Source organism: Gopherus flavomarginatus, chromosome 2 (assembly GCF_025201925.1).
Source record: "Gopherus flavomarginatus isolate rGopFla2 chromosome 2, rGopFla2.mat.asm, whole genome shotgun sequence".
Taxonomy (NCBI): domain Eukaryota; kingdom Metazoa; phylum Chordata; order Testudines; family Testudinidae; genus Gopherus; species Gopherus flavomarginatus.
In genome coordinates this window covers 33,657,977-33,685,924 of record NC_066618.1, presented here as the reverse complement: position 1 = coordinate 33,685,924, position 27,948 = coordinate 33,657,977, and the positions used below count along the sequence as shown (strand labels likewise).

Here is a 27,948-nt window from a genome sequence, read left to right as displayed (position 1 = left end):
TAGTGAATGGATAGCTGCCAAGTGACCAAACACATCCTCACCTGGACTGAACACAGGCAAGGAGGCTGTAGATGGAAAATAAAAGGTTTAACCCTGATGTAATGTTAGTTAACTAAGAGTCCTAATTAGGGTGCAGTGTCACAGACCCTATACCTGAATTCCCCTCAGTGGCACTTTTTGACAAGAATTAAACAAGTGACTCTTCCTGTTCCATTATTTTTTTGGGGGTGGGGTGGGGGGAGAAGACCCAAAACAGTATTTACCATTATAGCTACTGCTAATCCTTGATTAAATGTGGGACATTTCCCAATTCTAAAATTATAGGATGGTGCTATGTGCATACTGTATGGGGGACTGATTTATACCATACTGTGCCCATTGTTAGTCCTGGTATAGATGTAGCCACTCTTGAGTTATGATTAGAGGACTGACCTTTTTCTAGGTTACTAAAGGTGACATGGTTACATCCACTAGCTCATAGCTGAAGGTCACACTTCCACCTGGTGTGCCCTTTATAATATGCCCCCTTTTAGATACATATAGTTTTCTAGTACACATATATCCATTGATCCCCTCCGTTTAGGCAAGAAACTCAATACTGTCCATGTTTTAATCATTAGTCTTCCCCATGTTCTGTATCCTGCCATCTGGGGATGAGATCACATTGCTCTGAAGATGATAACACTGTACCACAGAGTGTTGTTTCACTAGTGTTGCTACCGTTGGCTCCAGACCACAATTACTAAAGGTTACAGTTCATCATCTGGAGATTTACACCAAAGTCTGTCTTCTTTGCTTCCTTCACATGGTACAAACACAGCACAGGCGCTTGTGAGTTTGCATTTAATTGGCTAGGTGCTTCCCCAACCGTCAGGACATCAAGGCTGCAGAAGAGAAGGAACAATGTTGTCAGCTACCTTGTGCTGTGAGCTAGTATTGGCTTGAGTTTCCTCTCAGGATTTTGTATGGTCACTGAGTACCTATAAAGACATGTCCCCTTCCTGGTACAACATTGTGGGACTTGATGTTATGGGCATTTACCAGCTTTGATTTTGATAACTTTATTCCTTTTGCTATTCCTAAACAAAACACCAGAATGACAAATTGTACAAGGGCAAAATCAAATAGTTAAGCCTCTATCCCAGCACATACACATACCCCTTTGTTAGGGTGATAATTTTGATGATTATCCCAACACTGTTACTCTAGCTGAAACTTGATTTTATATTTTCACTGAGTTGATTATGTTAACAATTTATAACACAGATTACTTATATATTGTTATATTATAACATTATTGCAATAAATCCTACATTAATGTTACGGTGGTCTGCTCAGTGAAGTTCTGAAGTTCAGTCAGGATTCTGCCAAACAACTGGCCACACTGCCTGATGAACTCCAAATCAAAATTTTATATATCTATATCTATATCTCATTGGTTACAATTAAATTCATTGACAAACACCTTTTGACTTTTGCAAAGATTGAACCACCACTGGTGTCTTATATGGACATACCCATTTGGGTTAAACCCTAATTATATATTGAAATAGTGTGGTTCCAAAGAAAAATGTTTTACTATTAATATTTTTATTCACATTTTTGCATGCAAAATATTGTTGTTGCAACAAAAACTCTCCAAAAGTATTAAAAAAATCATAATTTGTTCACATGACACAAAGCATAAAACTAACACACAAATCAGTAATGCCAATAAACCAACAAACCAATGGATTAAACATTGTTTAAAGCAGGTCCACGAAACCTAACGGTTGAAATAATTTAATTGTTCTGGTTTGCCTAAAAAAAAAGTTTAATGATTTAGTTAGGAGTTGAAGGTGTTTTTTCTTGAGTCTTTAGACTCTAGATTAAAACACAAAATGGGTAAGAAAGAAAAATACTAACGGATGCTTTATTTATTTTGGAAATATAAGGAGAAAATTGCGAGAGTTAAGTTAGTAAGTTCTTTTGATGAATTAAGATCTAGAACAATAACTACGATTCATGTTGCAGGTAGCAAAGGCTGTTACATTTTGCTTGTTAGAGGCTTCAGTTCTTCCTGTGAAAAGCAGAAAGATTATACGTTGCTGGCTTCCTTTATCATGTTGGGTAGGGCTGGAATCACAACTAACTTGATCCCTATTTTTAGAATAATGATGCACAGCAACTGATTTAAACCCAATAAGTGGTTACTCTGGCTAATACAAATATGCAAGTAACAAAACAATATAAATACTCAATACCTGAACTTCATTTAAGGGTGTTATGCCTCACTTCCTTTCCTACTGCCTCCCACACCACTAACTGGTTAGAGGGGTAGTAAGGTTTTGCTTTACCTTGTGTGTGTGTGTACACACACACACGCACTAGAATAGACATAGCCTAACAGATCTAAAAGGATGCTGAACCTTATAATTAGATGTTTTATGGGGCCCTAATTTTAATGTTATTTCAATTCAGATTAGAAGCAATTCACTTTGCCTGCTTCCCCTTTTCTCCCAGACAGGGAGTGCCCAAAAGCACTCCCCCTAGGTTTTTACAGTAACATGTCAGCTGCTGGTCAAAGCCTCAGTGACTTCTTGTTTCCTGCTGGCTTAGAAATTACAAATTAAAGACAGACTGTTGGCCTGGTAGGTTCCAGGATATGGGCTACAGTGTCTAGGACCTGTGAAGGGGAGGAAGGGGAACATACCAGAAAATACCGAAAGCTAAGGGCTTGTCTACACTGGCAAGTTTTTTCGATGAATCTAATGTCGCCAAGGAAAAAAATAGACAAAAGCGAAGTCGCCAAAGCACATCTACATTTGCTCTCTCTGCCAAAAGATCATGTCCACATTCTAGGCACCTTTGCCGACAGCGAGAGCAATGGACTGTGGATAGGTTTCCCACAGTGCCTGGCGACATCATCTGTCACTAGGTGTTGTGGGAATGCGGAAACAGAGCGCGGTGCATCCTGGGATGTGCAAAATGTACTGTCATGCATCCCTCCAAATGTCTCTGGCTTCCTTTCAAGCCATTTTTCCAACTGTCATTCTTTTGCAGTGCACGCCAGCATCTGCAATAAGAGAGGATGGATCCCGCACTTCCCTCCTACGCGCTGTTAACTGTCGTGAAGACATGCATGGCAACACAGTTACTTGCAGAGTGTGATGGGGCAAGGGCAGATGGCTACAGTAAAGTACTGAGGAACAGGTATGTTAGCCCCAGGCTAAACAAATCCCTAGTACCATGGTAAACAAATGGCAGTTGCTCCAGGTTAATTAAGGCACCTGGGGCCAATTAAGATCTTTCTAGAAGGCAGTGGAGATAGCTACATTGATTAGAACACCTGCAGCCAATCAAGGCAGGCTAATCAGGGCACCTGGGTTTAAAAAGGAGCTCACTCCAGTCAGGCGGGGAGGAGCCAGAGGAGAGGAAGCGCGTGTGAGGAGCTGGGAGCAAGAGGCACAAGGAGCTGAGACTGAGACGGTGTGCTACTGGAGGATTGAGGAATTATCAGACAATCAAGCATTATCAGACACCAGGAGGAGGAGGGTCCTGTGGTGAGGATAAAGAAGGTGTTTGGAGGAGGCCATGGGGAAGTAGCCCAGGGAGTTGCAGCTGTCATGCAGCTGTTACAGGAAGCACTATACACAGCTGCAACCTACAGGGCCCCGGGCTGGAACCTGGAGTAGAGGGCGGGCCTGGGTTCCCCCCCAAATCTCGCAACTTCTGATCAGACACAGGAGGAGTTGACCCAGACTGTGGGTTCCACCAGAGGGGAAGATCACTGAGGTGAACAAATCCGCCAATAAGCGCAGGACCCACAAACTTTGTCACACAGAGTTACTCGCAAAGTTAGCAGAGGATGAATTGCAGGCACCCAAGTGTGACATGGATGGCAGCAACTTATCAGTGCTTTGTGCATTTGCAGAGCAGCTGCATACAGTAGATCATCGCTTTTGCGCTAGGGAAACAAGCACTGATTGGTGGGATCACATTGTCATGCAGGTGTGGGATGATGACCGGTGGGTACAGAACTTTAGGATACGTAAAGCAATCTTCATGGAGCTATGTGCTGAGCTGTCCCTCAACCTCTCAGTGGAGAGGTTTTTTCCTCATTCCTTTGATTCTTTCATTCAACTATTTCTTAATATTACTACATAATTTAACTTCCTGGATTATTAACACTCTGCTTTAGTGGAAGTTGGATTTATACTTAGACTGTCTCGTTACTCCTCATTTCTCCATTCCTTCTCATCATCTCTTCCTGACAAGCATTAGCTGTCTGCAATATTTGTAAATATAGTTTTCTGTACTTTTCCCAACTATTACATTAAACATCATATTAAACTAGAGCTGTCAAGAAATTAAAAAATTAATTGTGATTATCACATGATTAAAAAAAATTGTGATTAATCACACTGTTGAACAATAGGATACCATTTATTTAAATATTTTTGGATGTTTTCCGATTTTCAAATAACGATTTCAATTACAACACAGAATAAAAAGTATACAGTGCTCACTTTGTATTTATTTTTTATTATAAGTATCTGCACTGTAAAAACACAAAAGAAATAGTATTTTTCAAGTCACCTAATACAAGTACTACAGTGCAATCTCTTTATCATGAAAGTTGAACTTGCAAATGTAGAATTATGTACAAAAAAGCTGCATTCAAAAATAAAACAATGCAAAATTTTAGAGTCTGCAAGTCCACTCAGTCCTACTTCTTCAGCCAATCACTAAGACAAACAAGTTTGTTTACATTTGCAGGACATAATGCTGCCTGCTTCTTGTTTACAATGTCACCTGAAAGTGAGAACAGGTGTTTGCCTGGCACTGTTGTACCCGGCGTTGCAAGGTATTTACGTGCTTGATGAGCTAAAGATTCATATGTACCTTCATGCTTCAACCACCATTCCAGTGGACATGCGTCCATGCTGATGATGGGTTCTGCTCAATAACAATCCAAAGCAGTGCAGAACAATGCATGTTCATTTTCATTATCTTGAGTCATCGTTTTCATCATCAACTGATCCCACCAGCAGAAGGCTGATTTTCTTTTCTGGTGGTTCTGGTTCTGTAATTTCCACAACAGAGTGTTGCTCTTTTAAGACTTCTGAAAGCATGCTCCATACCTTGTCCCTCTCAGATTTTGGAAGGCACTTCAGATTCTTAAACCTTGGGCCAGTTAGAAATCTCACATTCGCACCTTCTTCGTGTTTTATGAAATCTACAGTGAAAGTGTTCTTAAAATGAACACGTGCTGGGTCATCATCTGAGACTGCTACAACAAATATATGGCAGAATGGAGGTAAAACAGAGCAGAGGATATACAATTATCCCTCAAGGAGTTCAGTCACAAATTTAATTAATGTATTCTTTTTAACGAGCATCATCAGCATGGAAGCATGTCCTCTAGAATGGTGGCTACAGTATGAAGGGCCTTATGATTGTTTAGCATATCTGGCATGTAAATACCTTGCAAAGACCAGCTACAAAAGTGCCACGCATGCCTGCTCTCAGAGGCAGCATTATCTCCTGCAAATCTAAAAAGACGGTTACTCACCCTTGTAACTGTTGTTCTTCGAGATGTGTTGCTCATATCTATTCCAATTAGGTGTGCGCGTGCCGCATGCACGTTCGTCAGAAGATTTTTACCCTAGCAACACTCAGTGAGTCGGCTGGGTGCCCCCTGGCATGGTGCCACTATGGCACCGAATATATACCCCTGCCGACCCATCCGCTCTTCAGTTCCTTCTTGCCAGCTACTCCGACAGTGGGGAAGGAAGGCGGGTTTTGGAATTTGCAGCGGTGTTGGGAGTGGTGCATTATGGGCAGCTATGCCAGCGTTCAAGTGGCTGCAACATGCTTTTCAAAAGAGAGGGGTGGGGTGGAGTGTGACAGGGAGTGTGGGGGAGACAGAGAGAGTGGATTTTTGGAGCTGACACTGTGTCAGCTCCCTGCCTTGCAAGTTCCGAGCCCTTCCCCCACCCCTCTCTCATTCACTAAATACAAATAGCCTTCTTTGTTTTTTTCCCTCACAGACCAGATGAGCAGCTGCTCCGAAACGGACCCCCCCACTCCCACCCACCGTGCTGCTTCTCTCCTCAAGCAAACACTAGTTGTGGACATTCCAAAGGGATCCCCCTGCCTGCCTCTGCTTGAGCAAACAGTAGCTGTTTTTGTTTTTTAGATAAGCAACTCCCGGAGCCCCGAGTTCACAACAAAACAAAGAGAGGCATCACAACAAAACAAAGAGTGTTATCTTTATTTAAAAGCATTATGGGAAGGTTCCCGGCGGTCAGTTACAGCGTAGTAGGCTTAATCACTGTTTACACTGGCACCCCAGCGCTGTAACAGCAGCGCTGTTCTCTTTATTCCTCTCGTCGAGGTGGAGTACATGCAGCGCTGTAGCCAGGGAGCTACAGCACTGTATGTGCCTTGCCAGTGTGGACAGGAAGTAAGTTACAGTGCTGTAAAGCCACCACCAGCGCTGTAACTCTCAAGTGTAGCCAAGCCCTAGGTCTACTGTTTCCCCGTCCCTCCTCAGGAGGGCCTATCACTCCCTCTGTTGCAAAGTTAATTAGTGAAGAAAAGTGGTACACTAGAAGCAAAGAAACAAAAGAAGAGAAATAACCACTGAGGAAAAAGAGGAAGTCCCTGGCAAGTTGCAGTGTTTCTGAGACATTAAAAAAAAAAAATCTAAGTTGAAATCCAACTAAACAAAAAGTGAGTTCCTTCCCCAGGTAGGGAGATTTCACCTGTGAACTCCTCAGAGTCCCATCTGGGATGCCTAATCTGTACCTGATCTATACATTAAATATTAATTACACTGATTATTAAAATTCCTAGTTATCTCTTTGAGGGTTGACAAGTTCTTGTCCCAAGCTCAGGCTCAGTATTATTCAAATTATTATATAGTTGAGAACCCCGATATGCACAGCTGCAACTCACACACTATAGGAACTCTCTGATATTTACAAATAGTTTATTAATATATTTAGCAGTCACAAACACTTCAACTCAGTAAGTTAGAAAGAGTACTACAGAAAGTACATCTGAACATCCATATACTGACACCATCCCTTGCAGAATAACCTGAAACGTTAGCGATCACCTTCCCCCTCATCACCAGGGGCCATCTTACTAGCATCTCCCAAGGGCTACATCTCTCTCTCCTACTTCCTCTAGGCTTGGATGCAACTTCTATAATATGATACCCACTGACACCACTATGTTTGATGCATATTCAGTAGGGGCTTTTCCCCTCTTCCTTATTTGTATTGCCTCACCTTCCTAATGTTGGAATGTCCTTCTCCTACAGGTTAGCACATCAATGAGCTCAACTTATTATTATATAAGTCAATTCATTACCATGTCACTTTTTGGTTGGGTCATGTTCTTGTAGTCAGAAATGCCCTTTAAACACTCTATTTTCAACTCCCCAATACTTGGGGTTTTCTGTTGGACTGTTTATCTGTGCCAAAGTTCACAGGGCCTCAAGCCTTATGCTAAAACTGCTGGATACAGGCCTGGATGCAAGGAACCTACAGGCCTTATAGGATACAGGTCTGTAGGTTCCTTGCATTACTGCTGAATATAATAAAGGCAAACTAGCCCTATGGGCTACACTAGACAGACTGAAGGACAGTCAATACCTTTCTCTATTACCGGTTCACCAGAGACTGCATAACTTAGACTACAGAGAGAGTGGGTGGTAGGAAGTGGCTCAGGGAGGGCAGCTTTAGAACACTCCTGGGTGCTGGACCCTTGCGAACCCTTAAAGGACCCTGGGCCTGACCCTAGTGGAGTGGGAGGGCTTGGTCTCCCCTACCAACCACCATTGCATTAAGGAGGGCATGATTCACTGACCATTAGGTGACATTGCCAACAAGCACTGTCCATCACAAACTAATAGCAGATCTACTTATGGATCATGGGTATAAATTTTAACCTAATGTTCACGCTTTTGGCTGCCATCCTTCAACTGTCAAGCTGAAGCAGAATATCAATGAGTCACAGAATTATCTACATGTTGATCTAAATGCAAAGAAGATGTCAGCCAATAGCTTGTAATTTCTCTGTGTCCCATGAAAAGCAGTTCTCTCTCAGTACAACAGTAAAACTCAATTTATTTCAGTTTTACTACTTAAGAGGGCCTGAACTGAATGCCAATTGTAAATATTAATTCAAGCCAGAAGATTTTAACATGGTAAAATCACAGTTTGTTAAAGTGGCACTTAATTTGATTTGTAATAAAAGGAAAGCATAAAACCTCCAATTAAATATTTTATTAAGCAGGAAATCTGTGAGTCTTGAGTTTAAATTCTTTCCCCCAGAATTCCCTTCTGTGTATCTTTATTAACTCTCAGGATTAGCAGTTGCTTTTAGAATTCAGTGCTAAAGAAAGGACATAGTGTAATATCACATTTGGAAACCTGAGTGAAAACTGGCAGAAGCTATTGTGTTGAGGTATCCAAGATAGCACACATACACTCCATAGAGTGAACAGTGCCAAGTGCAAAAACTAAAGCACCATAAGGTCAAATGTATGGACGGTACCCTCTGTATCATGCAAGTCCGTAGTGCAAAAGCTTTCCTCAACTTCAGAAGTCAAGCCCAAGAAGTCTTCATTCCAAGGGACTCAATCACATTGCTGCATAAAGATTGTTATTTTTTTTTCTCTTCATCATTAAATTTCCTTTATACTTTGCCTTTTAAAAAAGGAAAGGACTACATATTCCTCTAGCATACGAAACTTTTATAGCTCCTACATGAAATTAGGACAGCTGAACACATGTTCCCTCCTCTCAGAGCTGTTCAATTTACTCATACCTCTGGCATGCACTAAAATCATGTACTCTGCTTGTCCACAGTTATGCCCTTCTACTATCATCTGACACTCATGACCTATTCTAACTTAGGGCGCGATATACTTAACCCTTTGTACATTTTAGGTAATGTTGCATTAATGTTTTCCATCAGATAGGATAATTCAGAGATCTCGTGTGTGTTTGACATCACAGGAAGGCATGGATTTTTTGTAGTAACTTTTCTGGCATTGTAATATCATAGTGTTTCCACAGCAACAGGGAATTCTAAATTTAAACAAGTCATGCCCATACCACTAAAAGTCAAGTTTATTACATACTGAGAAGTACGTATGTCAGTGTAAAATTCAGGATGTCAGTGTTAAACCAACAGTCAAAAATGATTTCTTATGTAACTCTTCTGCCTCTCTGAGTTGGCAGCAACAAGGGCCAGGTTCAGTATCCACGGGTTCCGTTTCAATAACAGAATGCAAAACTGGATCAAGCCCCCACCCAGTGACCTGGAACAATTACATACCAGCCCCCCGGGCACCTCTAGGAGGCAATACTTCCCCACTCGCAAGCACAGAGTCTGAGTGTAGCAAAATCCTTTTAATAAAGGAGGGAAACAATCTGGCATCACGTTGGAGAAATAACACAAACAGGATTATAACACAAACCATAAGCAAAAACCCACCTCCAGGTACGTTTGGCAATGTTCTTTCCCCCTTAGGGTCTTAAGTCCAATCACCCCAAAGTCCAACAACCCAAAACGCTCTGGTCAGTGCCACCCCAGAGTTCAAAAGTTTATCTGCAGAGTTTTACCCCCCAGCCTGGGTGGAAATGGGGGGGAGGCCACACACAGGGTGTTAAGGGGCACCTTATGTGGGCCAGGGCCAACTGCTCCACCTCTCCGTGGAGTTCTGCTGCAGCCTTCACCACGACCAGCTCCACTACGCCAGCTGTGCCGCTCCTCCAGCCGACCCGTGAGCCACTCCAGCTGTCCCCGCAAACTGCTCCACTCCGCTCACTGTTTCATGGGCTGCTCCAACATGCTGCAAACTGCTCTGCTCTGCCAGCCACTTAGCGATAGATCTTCAGGCTCCCCTGCTAGTTAACACAGCACTCAGTGATCTCAGCTCAGTAAGCTTAGCTCTATTTAGTGATTTCAGCTTGTAGAAGGGGAGCCCCGGTGCTGGTGCACCATTGGCCCAACGTGAATTCAACTCAGCAGCCTCTAGATAGACTCCTAATAGAATCAAAATTCGCTCTACTCTTCAACAGTGGAGAAAGGAGGACATGCAATTGGTGTTCCAGGCCCTCAAAAGGGGACCCATACCATCAGGTACACACACCAGTCCCCAATCTCTCTCTCTTCAATGAGTTTTGGCACCCATGTCCCTTGTCTAGCAAGTGCTACTTAACTGATATTGAGACATCTCTGTTATAAAGTAGTCTCATAGTTCCTCATTCACATAATCAGGCTGACAACACTTTATTCCTCCTGCCCCAATAACAAAGCAGTTGGGGATCCCAGAGCTGTCAAAATAACCATCCCAGACTACCGTGGGCTATGCTAGGTGGGGTGGGTGTGCCAATGCAAATACATAAAGTTCCTTTCCACACTCCCCATAATTCACCACCAGAGGTCAGGGTAGAGCTCATCCTGACTCTGCTTATACTTAATGTACTTTCATGGAACATTTTCCTACATTGTTCTAAACAATGGCTTACAATGATCCTGATGAATTAGTGACCTCAGAAAATAAATGAAGTTGACTGGCACCAAACTAACAGCCCGCACACAGGGTGTTGATAGACATTTTGATAAATATTAGTAAGAACAATTAATTCCAAATCAGATCAATTCAAACTAGACTCTGAGAATCAATAAGGGTTAGGATTCTCCCTAAACAACGTGGTATGTTTCTGGCTTCACTCAGACCTGAGCAAACTTCGTCTAGAGCAGTGGTCACCAACTGGTCAATCGCAATCGACAGGTCAATCCTGGAACCTCTGAGCATCGATCCCAGTCTCAGTCCTGCATCGTATCCCACCACTCTCTCAGGATCGCAGCCAGCTAGGAGAGTACATCCCACTCACCCTACCGCAATCTCAGCCAAAGAGGTGGCTGTTTTCCAGCAGCAGACAGCACTTTAACAAAGTGCATGTTGCAAGGACAGGACAGCCCAGATGCGCCCCCTGAACTCACAGTACAGCTGAGATGCGGCGCTCTCCCCAAACCACAGGCTGCAATGCTGCCAGGGTAGCCACAACACCGATTTGATGGATGCCTTCTCAGTTGGTGTTATTGCCTTCTTACCCTTGAAACATGCTTAAAGGGACAGGGGGTGTTGAGATGGCTGGGCTCACTGCTTTGAATTGCTGCTAGGCTGCCTCCTCTGATCCTGAAAAGCCAGCAGAAAACTGCCCATCACCCACTTCCTAACCTGGGCAGGAACACAGTGCTGCTGCTTCTGCACAGAACGAATTCCAGCAATGGCCAAAGGGTGCTCCCTTGTCACACCCAGCCAGAAAACATTACATCTGGGCAGAATCCCTCGTGGCTCCCCAGCCTTGTCCAGCAGGGACGAAATCCCCAGCAACTCAACAATCACTGCAGGCTGGGAGACCGAAGTAGGGGAGAGGGGGAAGTCAATGTTGGCAGTCTAAGAAAGCCCCAGCTTGCGAAAAGCCCTGACTAAACAAGCAGCCCCAGACAGGTTGATCCACACACATGCAAGATGCATACCAACCCCATCCCAAACAAAAGAGATGCCTTAGGCTAACAGAGGCTGCAGGGTGTTAACAACAACAGCCACCTTGGTAATTGCCAGGGCATGAAATGAAATACTCCAGTCTCCTGACTGAGGCTTTGAAATACCATTAATGGAGCAGAGCCTGGTGCTCTCAGCCAGGCAGGTGAACAAAATAACTGATTGCCTTCTTGCTGCAAATTCAAAACGGTTTTTGATGTCAGGTCATTCATTGTCATAACTGGAATAACAACACAATTCATTTGGCTAATTTGGGATAAGGAATGAGTTGTTTGGAGTGACATTAATGCTGAATGAGGAGAAGGAAAGGGGGGAAGGGGCTGGCAGGGAAGAGGATGTATTAACCTGAGCTAGGGGACAGACAGTGCCTCTGCCTTCCGGAAGAAAATCCAGTCACTTCCTGGGGAGTTCAGCAAGGTGAGCGTGTGACCAGGGATGGTTATTACATGGACAGCTGTGTGCGTGTTTGTACCAGGGTGACCTGTCTGTGGACAGTCACAACCAGCATGTCAGCACTAATGTACCTGGGATAACTATTTGTGCTAACAGACCAGGGTTTGAATGCCATGCATACATGCAGGATGCATGACTGGCCAGGAGAGGTGGGCGTGTAAGGAACGGAAGTCAGGCCTAAATTAGGAGCACTTAGCTAGAAGCTAGAGCACTGCTGTACTGTATGGCAGAGCATTCTTAGCCAAACTGCGCTTTTATCAGTATCTTATCCAGCACCTCTGAGCAAAATAAGCTATACTGGCAAACCCCACATTTGCCTCCCTTCTGCTCCCAGACCCACTCCTATTCCTCTGCTCCACATGATCACCGCTTTCCTTCCATTCCCAGCGGAGAAGTCACCTCACCTGCTCTTCTCATCTCCTTCCTCTTCCCTAGAAGCTTGGCTCCCCATCCCCTGCCCCCGACAATCCACCTTCCGTTCTCTGACCCTACTCCCTATCTAACCTCTCCCCATTCAAAGCTTCAGCAGAGTGGGTTTCCCTGTGGAGTTGATTTTGGCTTCTTTAAAATGCGGCACGTCCTGGAGTTTCTTCTTCCTGCAGTGGGGTGGATAGGCAGCAGATGTGGTGTCCCCTGAACCTCCCCCTGTATGACAAACCAGAACACCCTCTCTTCTCCTTTCATGGAGCCTCAGGAGAGAACGGCACTGGGACTCTAGTGATCACAAAGCAATGTTATAGATGTTCACATTTCTTTGATTTTACACATCACCAGCAGGGACAAGGGCCATTGCAATGACCATGCAGAGTGAGCAAGGGGCTGGACAGCCAGGTCTCAGCTGAGCTCCTTTGGGCACTAGAAGATACATTGATATCACAGGCAACTTTGCCGTTTGCTAGGAAATGCCTTCTCCTCCTGCCCCATTACCTTCAGGTTATGATTCTTCTTCTCCGTGCTATTGGATTCTCTGTCTCCTGCTGCCTCTCACCCACTTACCTCCAGTTTTTACTACTACTCCTCACCTCCCCTCTTCTCCTGGGACTCCTCTACTTTTCATCCTTCCTGCTGCTGCCGACTCAATCCCAATTTGGTATTCCCATCTCTTTTATTCACCCTACCCCTGCCCTTTCATCCTTTTGCTGTTGCTTCCTTCCACTCTTTGCTGCCCCCACCATCAATTCGCCTCCTCCTCCTCCTGCTGCTACACCCCTGGCCGTTGCCTCCTCCCTTTCTGAGTACCTGGTGATCTTGTTTGGGAAGACTGCTAGTGCTCAGGGGGCTAAACTGGGATCCCATGAGAAAGAGCTGGTCCAGCTGCTGTGGAAAATGGGGGATCTGGCCCACAAGAAGGTATTTCTCGGAGTATGCCCCCTCAGCCTCAGGAGGGGAGGTGAGGCGAGGCTGCTGGCACGGACTGCTCGTGCACATTCAGCAGGGAGCTCCCTGGTAGGGGGGTTCAAACATTTGGCTAACCAGCTGCCAAGGGGAGTTGGGGCTGGTGCCTGCAAACATTGAGAAGGCACTTCCTCAGCTAGAAGCGCAGACAGAGTTAGGCGACAGCCCAGACGACCCTCTGCTACAGGGCTTGTGGTCAAGCAAACAACCTCCACCAAGGTACATGGCACACACGCCCACACAGGCTTTTCCCATGAGCCTCCAGGCCGCAGGACAGCCGTCCTACACACTAGGAGGTGCTGAGGGGGGAAATGCAAAGCCCTGCTTCCCACAAGCCCTGTAGGAGGTTTCTCCTTGGCCTCGGTGCTTGCTCAGGAAGGAAGGTGGTCAGGAGGGAAAGCAGAGAGCGCTGACTTCTTTCTCCCTCTGGAGTCGGGGAGCCTGCATGAAGCTCTGGTCAGATTTGAGCATTTGGACCTGACATATGAATGCAAAGAAACAGCCATGCTTGAGGGCCCTTTCATTGAAGATCATTGGGTTTTAGTTCTCTTAAATTTACTGAAACTTTATTTCTTCTTTGCACATGAGCCAGGGGTAGAAACAAGCTCCAGCGTGACCAAATTTATCCCCAACAAAGTACGGGGGTGCTCTCTTCCTCTTTCCTAATAACCAGGAGGCATCATAACTCATGGCACTTTTGGCTGCAACTGCAGAATTGGGAGAAAAGAAAAGGGGGGGAGGGGCTAATCACGTATGGCACACATGTCTAATGCTCAGAAGTGTCAGTTAGACTACAATTGTAGCTAGTTCTCTCCTCTTTTCATAATAAAAAATACATACCTAGCTAGCTAGCATTAACAATGAGTGACAAACCCAGGCCATCTAAAAAGAAACCAAAAACCTACAACTTCCATTTGGAACGCGAAAATGAATTTCTGTTCGCAACAGTGAAAGATAAGTGCATATATCTTCTATGTCACACAAGTATATGGATAAGTAAAAAGGAAAATTTAGAAAGGCACCACAAAACAATGTACAGCAAATTCAAGGGCTGTTTCCCCTTGAATAGCACACTCTGTGCAAAGAGAGTTAATGAACTGAAGGCTGTTTTGAAAGCTCAACAGTTATGTTTTACTAAACCAGCAGCAAAAGGGAAGGCCTATATCGAAGCACTGTTTCATGTTTGCTATCTGCTGGCAAAACACAAGAAACTGTTTACTAACGGAGAAGTATTTAAAGAGATACTGACTGTGGCAGCAGACTCCTTATTTAAAGATTTTTGAAATAATGATGACAATCCAGAGCATATCACTTGATGCTTCCACAGTAGCAAGACGGCTGGAATCTTTGTCCAAAGGTGTCTTTCAGCAACTCCTGTAGGATTTGAATGACTGCAAATGCTTTTTTACTGCAATCTGATGAATTGGTCGACATGACTGACAGTCCAGGTAGTTTCTGTTCTAATGTTTTTTAAGGATGCAACAACTAAAGAGGAACTTCTGACTGTTTTGCCCCTTAAAGAGAGAACAAGAGGTGAAAATATCTAAAATAGAGTCAAAAAGTACATGCTTGAGAAAATCATTCCAATCAAAAAACTTGTTTCGATCACAACAGATAGTACATCCGCAATGCTTGGTGCACATGCAGGCTTTGTTGCATTTTGCAGAAATGATCCAGGTTTTCCTTCAAGAAACAATCAGTTTCACACATACTGAATGGGAACAGACTGTCTAGGAAGGAGTACGGCGGAAAGGGATCTAGGAGTTATAGTGGACCACAAGCTAAATATGAGTCAATAGTGTGATGCTGTTGCAAAAATAGCAAACGTGATTCTAGGATGCATTAACAGGTGTGTTGTGAACAAAACACGAGAAGTCATTCTTCCGCTCTATTCTGCGCTGGTTAGGCCTCAACTGGAGTATTGTGTCCAGTTCTGGGCACCACAGTTCAAGAACGATGTGGAGAAACTGGAGAGGGTCCAGAGAAGAGCAACAAGAATGACTAAAGGTCTTGAGAACATGACCTACGAAGGAAGGCTGAAAGAATTGGGTTTGTTTAGTTTGGAAAAGAGAAGACTGAGAGGGGACATGATAGCAGTTTTCAGGTATCTAAAAGGGTGTCGTCAGGAGGAGGGAGAAAACTTGTTCACCTTAGCCTCTAATGATAGAGCAAAAAGCATTATGGCTTAAACTGCAGCAAGGGAGATTAAGGTTGGATATTAGGAAAAAGTTCCTAACTGTCAGGGTAGTTAAACACTGGAATAAATTGCCTAGGGAGGTTGTGGAATCTCCATCTCTGGAGACATTTAAGAGTAGGTTAGATAAATGTCTATCAGGGATGGTCTAGACAGTATTTGGTCCTGCCATGAGGGCAGGGGACTGGACTCGATGACCTCTCGAGGTCCCTTCCAGTCCTAGAGTCTATGAATCATTTGTGAATTACCACTGTATAATCCACCTGCAAGCAGTAGCAAGTAAAGTTACGGACTTCTCACATGTAACGAAAATCATTGTCAGAACTGTAAACTCAATTCGAGCAAGAGCCCTCCAGCACTGCCTGGTTAAATCTTTACTTGATTAAGTGGATGCTGCTTATGGTGAGCTGCTCCTCCATGCAGATGTGAGGTGGTTAAGCAAGAGGAAAGTCCTGAAAATATTTTTGGATCTAATGCCCAAAAATCATCACTACAATCAAGGAACAAAGTGTGCAATGAGCTGTCAGACAATGCATGGTGCTAGACTTCAGGTTCCTTACTGACATAACATCCAAATTGAACGAGCTGAACTGCAAACTGCAGTGAAAGGACAGAGACTTATCACATATGATCAGTGCAGTGAATGCATTCAAACTGAAACTGGGTCTGTGGTCCTCCCAGTTAAAGGATAAAATGCTGCAGCACTTCCCGAGTCTGGAGAAAATACTAGAAAAAATTGAAGACAAAGAAAAATGGTTCTACCCAGAAAAAATTAGCAGAGGAATTCAATAGGTGATTTCAAGAATTAGATGTGATGGAGCCAATCATGATGTGTATCTCAAATCTGTTCCTTCAAGCATACATTAGTGGGTTGGCTGCGATATTCCATCAGGAGTTTGATTTACAAAGTAGTGGAATTGATACGGAGATAATTACCATGCAGAGTGATATTGAACTGAAAGCCAGATCAAGGGACAGAGATTTTTGGGGACTAGTAAACCGAGAAAAGTATCCTCTTTTATTGTCCTGACCTTTAAAAGTGAAAGCTTACTTTGGATCCACCTATCTGTGTGAGATGGCCTTCTCACAAATGAAGATCATCAAGTCCAAGTATCACACCCACCTCACAGATGCGCATCTGCAGGACTGCAATTTCAAATTACAATCCGAATTTTAAGACACTGGTAGATAATGTGCAGTCACAAGTGTCACACAGACTCAGTAAGCAGGGAAAATGTATAATTATGTATATTAGGTAATTGATCTCAGCTTTATATAACATAATAAGCTGTCATTTCTACATTTTCTTTGAGGTAGATCCTGGGTTGTACTTAAATTCAAAAGGTTGCTTAAAAAGGTTGGAGACCACTGCTCTAGAACCGCAGAGAAAGTTATCACCCAAAGAAGCAGTACTAGGGAGCTATACAGTGGACGTTTCAGTCAATTTTTTCTTGAAAGCCATTGCTTTAAAAATTCAAGCAGCATGCAAGATTCCCAAGTAGGCTGCATCTTCTCAGAATTTTTAGTACTACTCTAATCCTCATCTTCATCGGCTAATAGTTAAATTAAAAATTATGCTGTAATTTGGAAATTAAAAGGGAATATATTTGAGGAGTACACCTTGGCATCATCTCTTTAAATTTGGAAAAGATTTCTTTCAGTTGGTCTCCCACTGCAAACTGTTTAAAAGAATCTGTACAAGGAAAACCCTTTCAAAAATGTAAATAGCTAATAATTCCTTTTCTGCCAGTGACCAAAAGAGTATGTGCCTCTTTCAGAAAGACATACTCTGAAAGCAAAGTGACTCTTTAATATGCACATATGGGTTTGTGAAAAAGCAAGCTTGAATCCAAATAGCATTTCTAAACTTAATCTGGAAGGCTGACAACATCAATGAGACATTGTCAATCTGCTTTCATATTGCAATATCTCAAGTAGTTAAACATTGTGTGGTTAATATTAAATATTTCCACAACTGTTTCCAATTGCTAAGAATATTAAAACAGAAAGAAAACTGATTTTGTTTGAGACATTAGGGTCTGTTGCTGCTGATCTAAATAAGGATGCTTTTCAGCCCACTCTTAGCAGGTAGACATGTAATCCTCTCCACTTGATTTTACACAATAAGAAGTTTTTCCAGCACATGAGTTTTTAGGATGCTGGATGGGGAAAAAAGTTGAGCTTTCTTTACACCATTTTTCATCTTGTTATTTACTTTCCATGCACGCAAGTCCTGCAAAATGTAGCATCATTTCAAAACTCAAAAGTTAAAATTTACTGAAGAAGAAATGTAAGTGTTTGTAAACATATCTCTTGAAACCAATGTGCTAACATTACTAAAATATGTAATCATTAACAGGCTGTTTAAATGTTTTCTTGCCTAATGCCTGTGGCCATGGCTACACTGGAGAGTTGCAGCGCTGGTGATGCGGTTACAGCACTGCAACTCACTCTGTGTCCACACTTGCAAAGCACAGCCAGCACTGCAACTCCCTGGTTGCAGCGCTGGCTGTACACCTGGTCTGCCTCGGGTGTAGCGATTCCAGCGTTGGTGATGCAGCGCTGGTCATCAAGTGTGGACACCAACAGCGCTTTTATTGGCCTCCAGGGTATTAGGAGGTATCCCAGCATACCTTTTCAGCCACTCTGCTCATTGTTTCACACTCCACTGCCCTGGGCTCAGGTGACCCGCCCTTTAAATGCCCCAGGAATTTTAAAAATCCCCTTCCTGTTTGCTCAGCCAGGTGTGGAGTGCAATCAATCAATCAGTGACCATGCCTCCACGCCCCAAACGAGCCCCAGCATGGAACACTTCCGAGCTGCAGGACCTCATCAGTGTTTGGGGTGAGGAAGCTGTGCAAGCACAGCTGCGCTCCAGCCATTGAAATTATGATACCTATGGGCAGATATCAAAGTCCTTGCTGCTAAGGGGCCATGAATGGGATGCATTGCAGTGCAGGGTAAAAGTAAAGGAGCTGTGCAGTGCCTATTGCAAATCCCGTGAGGGAAATCGCCGCTCAGGAGCTGCCCCCACGACCTGCCGTTTTTACAAGGAGCTGGATGCCATATTTTGGTGTGACCCCACTGCCAATCCGAGGAGCACGATGGAGAGTTCAGAGCAGGGAGAAGTGGGGGAGGGTGTAGAGGAAGCCGAGAGTGAGGCTACTGGGGTGGAGGGAGACACCCCGGAGTCCCAGGAGACATGCAGCCAGGAGCTCTTCTCAAGCCAGGAGGAGGCTAGCCAGTCGCAGCAGCTGGAAGTTATTGGTGAAGAAAAAGCAGAGGAGCGTGTTCCCGGTAAGCAGATTTTATTTTTAGGATGGAAATGTTTTGGGAGAGGAGGGTGGGGGTTATGGCTGCCTGCATGCATACCTAAATGTGGAATAGCCCATTGATTTGGTCTATCACGTCTCTGTAATCGGCCTCGGTAACCTCTTGAAAAGTTGCAGCCAGAGCGTGGGCAATGTGCTTGCACAAGTTTACAGGGAGAGCCACCGTGGTCCTTGTCCCGGTCAGGCTAACTCGTCCGCACCACTGTGCCGCAAGGGGTGGGGGGACCATTGCTGCACATAGGCAAGCTGCATAGGGACCAGGGCGGAATTCACATTGCTGTAGAAGACCCTCCCTCTCTTGCCAGGTAACATGCAGCAGTGATATATCTGGCAGTAGAAAATCCTGTTGAGAATGTAGGGATAGTGTTCAGTGCAGGTCCCTGCTCTCTGCTTTCCCCAGTGCAGGTCCCTGCTCTCTGCTTTCCCCAGTGCAGGTCCCTGCTCTCTGCTTTCCCCAGTGCAGGACCCCAGATCCATGCTCTCTGCTTTCCCCCGTGCAGGTCCCAAAGTACCTGCTCTCTGCTTTCCCCAGTGCACAGAAACCCCAGTGAGCCCTCAGGCAGTTCCCCTTCCCAGGTGAATTCGCGGCAGAAACACTCACCCCATTGCTCGCCATGCCTTCGCTGCCATGGCCTCTCTGTGCTATGTTACTTATATGGGAATGATGCTACAAAAAGTCTACAAACTCCTTCACTGTGATAATAAACAATGTAGCCTCTGTATTAAATGTTTCTATTTATGTTTTTTTAAGTGACCTTGAATAATCCAGCACTATCACCGCCTGCCCGACGGTTACAGAACTTGAGGAAAAATCCTAGAAAATCAAAAGAAGATTTGATCAAAGCAGTTATGAATCAGTACGCCAGAGACAGTAAAAGGCTGCAGGACTGGAGAGAGAAAATGCATGAGTGGAGACACAAACAGAGCAGGAGAAAGGAATTGGCTACCAAGAAAAGCACAAAGCAGCTGATAAGCCCCCTGGCTCGCCAAACTGACTGTATGCAGTCTCTCGTAGCCATGCAGGCAGATCAGTACCGTGGTAACCCCCACCCCTCCCAAAGCTCTCTCTCTTGTTCCCCAGTATTTGCACAAAACACCTTTCTCCAGCAGCCTGGTTCTTACCACCTCCAGCTGTCCCCAACACCTGTACAATCACCTACCAGCCCTGATAACTACAACCCTTACCCTATGCACTCAACCCCCATCACGATGCAGCATAGTAATCCTGAAGTGCAGCAGGCATTGAACAGCAATCCAACCAGGACATATTCATACCTCTGAATGTACAGTCCACCACCCTACCCCCTTGCCCTTTTATGTACTGTATTTTGAATAAATGATTTCTTGGCTTATAAAACATTTTTTATTATTGAAGAAAGTGATAAATACTGTACCCCAAGGGAAAAACGGGCACAGCAAAGGCACCAAACATTACTGTTGGCTTTCAGCCTCAAATTGCTCCCTTAAGGCATCCCTAATCCTTGAAGCCCTTTGCTGGGCCTCTCTAGTAGCCCTGCTCTCTGGCTGTGCAAATTCAGCCTCTAGGCGTCGAACCTCGGAGGCCCATTCCTCACTGAATCTTTCACCCTTCCCTTCACAAATATTATGGAGGATACAGCACGCGGATATAGCAGCAGAGATGCTGCTTTCCCCCAAATCTAGCTTCCCGTAGAGACACCTCCAGTGCGCCTTTAAACGGCCAAAAGCACATTCCACAGTGATTCTGCACCGGCTCAGCCTGTAGTTGAACTGGTCCTTGCTCCTGTCAAGCTCCCCTGTATATGGTTTCATGAGCCATGGCATTAAGGGGTAAGCGGGGTCTCCAAGGATCACAGTGGGCATTTCGATGTCCCCTACTGTGTTCTTGCGGTCTGAGAAAAAAGTCCTGGCCATCAGCTTCCTGAACAGGGCACTGTTCCGAAAGATGCATGCATCATGCACCTTTCCAGGCCATCCTGAGTAAATGTCAGTGAAACACTCACGGTGATCCACAAGCGCTTGGAGAACCACAGAGAAATACCCCTTGTGATTAATGTACTCTGATGCCAGGAGGGGTGGTGCCAGAATAGGAATATGCGTCCCATCTATTGCCCCTCCACAGTTAGGGAAACCCATTTGTGCAAAGCCATCCACAATGTCCTGCACGTTCCCCAGAGTCACAGTTCTTCTTAGCAGGGTGCGATTAGTGGCCGTGCAAATTTGCATCAACACTATTCCAACGGTCAACTTTCCCACTCCAAACTGGTTCGCCACCAATCGGTAGCTGCCTGGAGTTGCCAACTTCCAGATTGCAACAGCCACCGGCTTCTCCACTGGCAGGGCAGCTCTCAATCTCGTGTCCCTGCGCCGCAGGGTAGGGGCGAGCTCAGCACACAGTCCCATGAAAGTCGCTTTTCTCATCTGAAAGTTCTGCAGCCACTGCTCGTCATCCCAGGCTTGCAGGATGATGTGATCCCACCACTCAGTGCTCGTTTCCCGAGCCCAAAGGCGGCGTTCCACGGTGCTGAGCATGTCCATTACTGCCACAAGCAATTCAGTGTCTTGCGCGTCATGCGAATCAATATCATCATCTGACTCCTCACTGTCACTTTGGAGCTGAAGGAATAGCTCCACTGCCATGCGTCATGTGCTGGCAACATTCATCAGCAAGGTCCTCAGCAGCTCGGGCTCCATTTGTAACAGAAATCGCGCTGCAGACTCACAATGCTGCCAAACTGCTTGGAATGTGTAGCAAAGCACCACGGGGCGTTGGAACAGGAAGCTGAAAGACCAGCACCCTTCCGTCCCCTTCCCACAAGCCACAGCGCCAAAATGGGACGAGGTGCTCTGTGAGATAGCTGCCCACAATGCACCACTCCCAACAGCGCTGCAAATTCTGCAAACGTGGCCACACTGCAGCGCTGGTAGCTGTCAGTGTGGCCACACTGCAGCGCTGGCCCTACACAGCTGTACGAACACAGCTGTAACTCCCAGCGCTGCACAAATGTAAGTGTAGCCATACCCTACATTTGAGTTCTTGTTTAATAAACCTAACAGAGGCCATGGGTACACTGGCGCTTTACAGCACTGCAACTTTCGCGCTCAGGAGTGTGAAAAAAACACCCCCCTGAGCGCTGCAAGATACAGCGCTGTAAAGCCTCAGTGTAAACAATGCCGCAGCACTGGGAGCGCGGCTCCCAGCGCTGCAAGCTACACCCGTAGAGGATGTGGAGTACAGCGCTGGGAGAGCTCTCTCCCAGCACTGGCGCTGCGACCACACTTGAAACTTCAAAGCGCTGCCGAGTGCAAGTTAGTCAACACAGAGTCTGGGGAGAGATTTTAAAGTAATTAATCTTAAGTGAACACACATTTGTTAACTGATCAACTCCAGTGTATTGATGTTCAAAGAAAAAAAATAATCACCCAAGTCCATGCAACCAAGACTCAGCACTCTAGCTCAAACATTTGCATGGTATAGTGCTCCTATATAAATGTTTACAGAATACCTATTTAGAGATCATATAAAAAAATTTTACTGATTTCTGGTATTTGTGAACTAGAGCAGTATATCTGAAGTATCCTATCTTTTATGCTTATTCTGGTATACTACAGTGGCAAGGAAGCCCTTTATTCCCTCCTTTTGTTAATAACCGCATAAGAAATAGGTCACACCCATATCAGTGATGTGGAAAAACCAGCTACTACAACCTGAAAGAGCTTTCAAGTGTCTCTCTACTTTCATTTCTCTCCTCATTCCTTCTAGCCCCAACAGAACAAAAGAACAATGACATGAGTATTATCAAACAAGTGATATCACAATTGCTACAACTCTTGATACAAAGAGTATACCCATCTTATGAATTACAGCTGGCGATTATGAACCTGATATATGAAGATCAAACTGAAAACTTCATTTGAATTGTAAAGTTAGCCGGTAATCTCTGCTGTCTTTTTACCTCCATTTTGGAATGTAATTCCAAGGATAGTGACACTTAGTTAACAATAGAGGGTTATTAAACTTTGATAGTCTTCCATTCAAATGAAAGCTCCCTTTGACAATGAAGGTGGGTGGACCAAGAAAACCAGTCCATTTTAGTAGCTGATAACTAAGGGCTTGGCTACACTCGAAACTCCGAAGCGCTGTCACAGGAGCACTCCCACGGCAGCGCTTTGAAGTGCGAGTACAGTCACGGCGCCAACACTGGGAGAGAGCTCTCCCAGCGCTGCAGGTACTCCACCTCCCCCAGGGATTAGCTTACAGTGCTGGGAGCCGCACTCCCAGCGTTGGGGCACTGTTTACACTGGCGCTTTACAGCGCTGTAACTTGCTGCGCTCAGGGGGGTGTTTTTTCACATCCTTGCGCGAGAAAGTTGCAGCACTGTAAAGCACCAGTGTAACCAAGGCCTCAGCAACAGATCACCCAGCACAGGACTTTGATCACCTGGCAAGGGGTCACGAGCAGAGGTGACAGCAACTTTATAAAAGGGTGACTCAGCCACGATTTTGAGACAGAGGGAGAAGAGGACAGATAGAAAGCAAGGCTGTGCAGGAGAAGAGAGGGGATCCTGGACATCCTAGAGGACTCTAAGCCCAAAGAATGGTCCAGTGTGATAGGGAAACTGATGCAGGGAAGGGCACATAGGTTTTTTTTGTTTTGCCTCTATATATTTCTTGCACTGTCTAAAGAAAAAAATAATGGTTTCAGAATCTCTTTTGCAAAACTTGTGTGTTATGTGCTTCAACTATCACGTCACTGGAGAGAGAAAACTATAAACCAGAATGCCCACGAAGCTGGAGCTCTGGGAAAGGTTGTGCTTAAGTAACTGTGGTGTCTTGATGGGAGGAGTCCATGATGGTCTTGGGGTCTACGTTAGCCAGACCATGAGGTCTCACATCCATGGAATAACAGACTGTGAGCCCAGGAAACATTCCAGAACCTAATCAGACATAAAGCACACTAGTCCAGTGTGTGGGACCCAAACATAGAAGCCTGGTGACTCTCCAGCAAGGGAAGTTTTACCAGAGCTATGATACGACCCCTCTTCCTCCTTTCCTGAAGGAAGCAGAGCAGGGCTCTTCCACCAGTACCAGGTACCAGTATCACATCAAAACATAAGCTGTTTGGGGACAGATAGAGGAAGTGTTACCCAATCCCTATACCAATTTAAAAGATTTCTCATTTGCAACCTCACTTTCCACACTCTACCGCAGGGCTCTGCCAATGAGGCTGACCACACATCTGCACCCTCATTCTGATTTGTGGTCCGTAATCCCTTTACTTTTCACAACCTTAAGAGTCATCCTGCCAGGTTTGCATTACACAAACATGGTCAACAGCTGCTTTGCGGAACTTCAGAGTTTATTAATGGTACTGAAACACAAAATTAGCCACAGAAGCAAAAAATAATCTCATTTTCATTTATATACAACTAGCCAGGAGATTGCACGCTATGAGACAGAGATCTGGTTACAATGATCTACACATGTCATTGCCAGGCTCTATTATTGCCACTTCTATCTAGGATTGAAGCCAGACACAGTGAAAGTTTTTGGCAGACAGAACTCTGTCTGCTTAACACATGCCACAGTAAACATATCCTGCTATTCTGCTCTCATAAGGTCTCTACTCAATAGAAAATCCAGTTCAAGGTCTTTGTCTCTGATATGCAAACATTTTCCATGGGATTGGCTGCAGGTAACCAAAAGAACCTCTCCCTCTGCAACAACGTCCCACGATAAATGTTTCAGAAGAACAGTGGCAGCTCACCAACACAGAAAGACTCAAGATGACAGAACTTTCACAGCAGTTGGAAATAAACTATGAAACTCACTCCTGCATAACGGGGATTATGGAAACTACTTTCAGAACTAAATTGCAAAATTCATTTCTTCCACTAAGTTTTCCCTCATTTTCCTCTCTCACACTTCCCTCAGGAATCCTAGAACCATAAACCACTGTGTTATTTCACTAACCCAGGAACCTATCCCTGCAACAAACTCCAATGCCAACTCTGTCCACGTATCTATTCAACGTACACCATCATAGGACCTAACCACATCAGCCACACCATCAGGGGCTCGTTTACCTGCACATCAACCAATGTGATATATGCCATCATGTGCCAGCAATGTCCCTCTGCCATTGGCCAAACCGGACAGTCTCTGTGCAAAAGAATAAATGGACACAAATCAGACGTCAAGAATTGTAACATTCCAAAACCAGTAGGAGAGCACTTGTACCTCCCTGGACACTCAACAGACTAAGAAGTGGCAATTCTTAAACAAAAAAACTTCAAAAACAGACTCCAACGAAAAACTGCAGAACTGGAATTAATTTTCAAACTGGATACCATCAAATTAGGTCATTACAAAAATGAAAAACTAATTTTCCCATACTGTTACTCACACCTTCTTGTCAACTGTTTGAAATGGGCCATCCTTATTACCACTACAAAAGTGATTTTTCCTCCTGTTGATAATAGCCCACTTTAATTGAATTGTCTTAATAGAATTGGTAAGGCAACGCCCATCTTTTCATGTACTATGTGTATATTATATTATATATCTTCCTACTGTATTTTCCACTCCATGAAGCTGATGAAGTGGGTTTTAGCCCCAAAAGGTCCTGCCCTAATAAATTTGTTAGTCTCCAAGTTGCCACAAGCACTCCTCTTTGTTTTTGCTGATACAGACTAACACAGCTACCACTCTGAAACCTGTGTTACTTCTGCCTCAGAGAGAGCTTTGTTGAAGCTTAAAACGTATGACAGTTCCCAGCCAGACCAGTCAGTCTGCCTAACCAGAAAGCTCCTCGAGACGCTGCCAGTCTCAATGTTGCCTTGTAAGCAACATTCAGTGAACCACAGTTACCAAGTTCCCCAGAGACATCCCTCTGGAGTATCTAGTCCGTCTGACTGCTCTCTTACCAAAATTAACCAAGCCTGCTATCTCCAAAGAGAGAAAACATCAGCCTGTTGGGTCAACTGAGAATGCAAACAAATTAATTTAAAGGCAATGACATGACTTATTGCAAAAATAAGCATAAGTTTATTAATAAAGAACATAGATTTAAGAGATACTAAACAAGAGGGTAAAAAAGAAAGGTATGGTTACAAACAAAACAAAAACAACATGCTTTTTCACTTCAATCAAGTGATAATTATCTCCAGCCCCTCAGGCAGGAGGATTCACCTAGTAACAGATAACTAAAAGGTTCTTTTTTTTTTCTTTATATAGTCCAATATATAGTCCAATAAACATTTGAATTTTATCCATTTGAACTGCATACCTCAGAGTTTTCCCTCCACCATTGCTTCCTCTGATCAATTTGCTCTTTTGATTGGCTTAATCATTTTGTTTATCCTAGATGTAAATATACTTTTCTTGTTCTTTGCTTGTATTCAAGCCATGCAGACAAGTAAATCCACATTCCATGGTCCAGGGCAGACTTGTTTATCTACTACCTCCAAAATGTATTTTAAGAACTTATATCCAGCACACACATGTAACTCTTTATACACAATGCATACATACATCATGCAATGATATTCATGACCAGCATGTCACCAGTTTTTACATGATACCTAGGGCCCTACCAATTTCACTGTTACAGGATTTTTTAAATAGTCAATTTCATGCTTTCAGGTGTTTACACATGAAATTCCACAGTGTTTTAACTGTGGGAGTCCCAACCCAAAACAAGGTCTTGGGGAGGTCCTAGTGGGAGGGTCCCAAGGCTACTGCAGGAGGGTTATGGGATTGCCACACTTACTTCTGTGCTTTGGCGGGCAGAGGTGCTGCTTCAGAGCTGAGCAGCAGGAGAGCAGTTACTGGCCAGGTGCCAGGCTCTAAAGCCAGCACCACCAGCAGCAGTTGTTCAGAAGTGAGGGTCACAGGGAATGGGGAGTAGGTTACCATCCATCTTGGTTTTCCTGGCAGCCTCCCACTCAGGTCAGGGGGCAGCCAGCGAGCTTCCTGCAGCCAAGGGAAGTTCCCGGAGGTGGGTCTGACCCAACTTGAAAGTGGCCCCTGCAAGGGAAGAGGAAGACCTGTCCCTCCCCAGCCTAGGCTGGGACTAGCATCTGGAGCCTAAGCCAAAGTAGGAGCCCCTGGATGGGGTACCCCCTGCCCTGCCTCTCCCCTACAATAGCCAGATTTCACAGGATAGATCAGATTTCATGGTCTGTGACACATTTTTCATGGTCATGAATTTGGTAGGGCCCTGACGATACCTTACAAGATGCTGTTTGGCTAAATCTGACACTAGTGTGTTGGATATGCTCTTTGCCAGGTGTCATAAAGGGTCTCTCACAGTCACACAAACAAACCAATAAACTAGGCAAGCTATTTCTCCTACAGACTGGAATGAAAAAGTGTTATTGTGTTTCTAATTTCAAATATTTGGGAGACACTCAGATGTTAGCCTGGAGAAGAGAAGACTGAGAGGGGACATGATAACAGTTTTCAAGTACATAAAAGGCTACAAGGAGGACAGAGAAAAATTATTCCTCTTCACCTCTGAAGATAGAACAAGAAGGAATAGGCTTAAATTGCAGCAAAGGGCGGTTTAGGTTGGACAGTACGAAAAACTACTTAACTGTCAGAGTGGTTAAACACTGGAATAAATTGCCTAGGGAGGTTGTGAACTCACCATCATTGGGGATTTTTAAGGGCTTAGCTACACTGGAGAGTTGCAGCACTGGTGGTGGCTTTACAGCGCTGCAACTTACTCACTGTCCACACTTGCAAGGCACATACAGCGCTGCATCTCCCTGGCTACAGCGCTGGCTGTATTCCTGCTCTGCCTCGGATATAAGGATTGCAGCACTGGTGATGCAGCACTGCTCCGCAAGTGTGGCCACCAAAAGCACTGTAATTGGCCTCCAAGGTATTCAGAGGTATCCCAGAATGCCTGTTCAGCCACTCTGCTGTTTTGTTGTGAACTCCAGGCTCCCGGAGCTGCTTATCTAAAAAACAAACACAGCTCGTTTGCTCGAGCAGAGGCAGGCAGGGGGATACCT

General features: G+C 44.6%; 1 protein-coding gene across 8 annotated transcripts in view; it reads right to left on the bottom strand.

Annotated features, from left to right (window-relative positions):
* MPP7 (MAGUK p55 scaffold protein 7) overlaps positions 1-27,948 on the bottom strand; it is a 441,047-nt gene that overhangs the window by 291,805 nt on the left and 121,294 nt on the right. For 4 of the 8 annotated variants that reach the window (XM_050939087.1, XM_050939085.1, XM_050939091.1 and 1 more), the window contains one exon: positions 25,015-25,090. The exons of the other annotated variants lie outside the window; for them this stretch is intronic. The gene's annotated coding sequence lies outside the window, so the exon portion shown is untranslated. The remainder of the gene's footprint in view (positions 1-25,014; positions 25,091-27,948) is intronic. 8 annotated transcript variants of the gene reach the window in all.